This window comes from Bison bison, unplaced genomic scaffold (genome assembly GCF_000754665.1).
Source record: "Bison bison bison isolate TAMUID 2011002044 unplaced genomic scaffold, Bison_UMD1.0 scf7180017864325, whole genome shotgun sequence".
In the NCBI taxonomy this organism is placed as follows: Eukaryota; Metazoa; Chordata; class Mammalia; order Artiodactyla; family Bovidae; genus Bison; species Bison bison.
This window is the reverse complement of record NW_011494897.1, coordinates 8458719-8460829: the sequence shown is the minus strand read 5'-3', so window position 1 is coordinate 8460829 and position 2111 is coordinate 8458719.

Sequence of the window (2111 nt, the reverse complement as noted above, 5' to 3'; positions counted from 1 at the left end):
TTATCTGATATGAGTATTGCTACTCCTGCTTTCTTTTGGTCCCTATTTGCATGGAAAATCTTTTTCCAGCCCTTCACTTTCAGTCTGTATGTGTCCCCTGTTTTCAGGTGGGTCTCTTGTAGACAACATATGTAGGAGTCTTGTTTTTGTATCCATTCAGCCAGTCTTTGTCTTTTGGTTGGGGCATTCAACCCATTTACATTTAAGGTAATTATTGATAAGTATGACATTTACTTTATTGTTTTGGGTTTGAATTCATACACCTTTTTTGTGTTTCTTGTCTAGAGAATATCCTTTAGTATTTGTTGGAGAGCTGGTTTGGTGGTGTAGAATTCTCTCAGCTTTTGCTTGTCTGAAAAGCTTTTGATTTCTCCTTCACACTTGAATGAGATCCTTGCTGGGTACAATAATCTGGGCTGTAGGTTATTTTCTTTCATCATTTTAAGTATGTCTTGCCATTCCCTCCTGGCTTGAAGAGTTTCTATTGAAAGATCAGCTGTTATCCTGATGGGAATTTCCTTGTGTGTTATTTGTTGTTTTTCCCTTGCTGCTTTTAGTATTTGTTCTTTGTGTTTGATCTTTGTTAATTTGATTAGTATGTGTCTTGGGGTGTTTTGCCTTGGGTTTATCCTGTTTGGGGCTCTCTGAGTTTCTTGGACTTGGGTGATTATTTCCTTCCCCATTTTAGGGAAGTTTTCAACTATTATCTCCTCAAGTATTTTCTCATGGTCTTTCTTTTTGTCTTCTTCTGAGACTCCTATGATTTGAATGTTGTAGAGTTTAATATTGTCCTGGAGGTCTCTGAGGCTGCCCTCATTTCTTTTAATTCGTTTTTGTTTTTTCCTCTCTGATTCATTTATTTCTACCATTCTGCCTTCTACTTCACTAATCCTATCTTCTGCCTCTGTTATTCTACTATTTGTTGCCTCCAGAGTGTTTTTGATCTCATTTATTGCATTATTTATTATATATTGACTCTTTTTTTATTTCTTCTAGGTCCTTGTTAAATCTTTCTTGCACCTTCTCAATCCTTGTCTCCAGGCTATTTATCTGTGATTCCATTTTGATTTCAAGATTTTGTATCAATTTCACTATCATTTTTCGGAATTCTTTATCAGGTAGCTTCCCTATCTCTTCCTCTTTTGTTTGGTTTGGTGGGCATTTATCCTGTTCCTTAACATGCTGGGTATTCCTCTGTCTCTTCATCTTGTTTATATTGCTGAGTTTGGGGTGTCCTTTCTGTATTCTGGCAGTTTGTGGAGTTCTATTTATTGTGGAGTTTCCTCGCTGTGTGTAGGTTTGTACAGGTGGCTTGTCAAAGTTTCTTGGTTAGGAAAGCTTGTGTCTGTGTTCTGGTGGGTGGAGCTGGATTTCTGCTCTCTGGAGTGCAATGCAGTGTCCAGTAATGAGTTATGAGATGTCTATGGTTTTGGAGTAACTTTGGGCATCCTGTATATTGGAGCTCAGGGCTGTGTTCCTGTGTTGCTGGAGAATCTGCTTGGTATGTCTTGCCCTGGAACTTGTTGGCCCTTGTGTCATGCTTTGTTTCAGTGTAGGTATGGAGGCATTTTATGAGCTCCTGTCAATTAATGTTCCCTGGAGTCAGGAGTTCCCTGGAGTCAGGGTTTGGACTTAAGCCTCCTGCTTCCAGCTATCGGTCTTATTTTTACAGTAGTTTCAAAAACTCCTCCTTCTATACAGCACCATTGATAAAACATCTAGGTTAAAGAATAAAAGTTTCTCCACCGTGAAGGTCACCCAGAGAGGTTCACAGTGTTACATGGAGAAGAGAAGAGGGAGGAGGGAGTTACAGGTGACCCAAATGAGATGAGGTGGAATCAATAGAGGAGAGAGCGGGCTAGCCAGTAATCACTTCCTTATATGCACTCCACAACTGGACTGCTCAGAGGTGTTCACGGAGTTATACAGAGAAGAGAAGAGGGAGGAAGAAGACAGAGGTGGCCAGGAGGATAAAAGCGGGGAATGAAAAGGAGAGAGACAGGTCCAGCCAATAATCAGTTCCCTAAGTGTTCTCCACCATCTGGAACACACAGAAATTCACAGAGTTGGGTAGAGTATAGAGGGGTTAGGGAGGAGACACAGGCGATCTG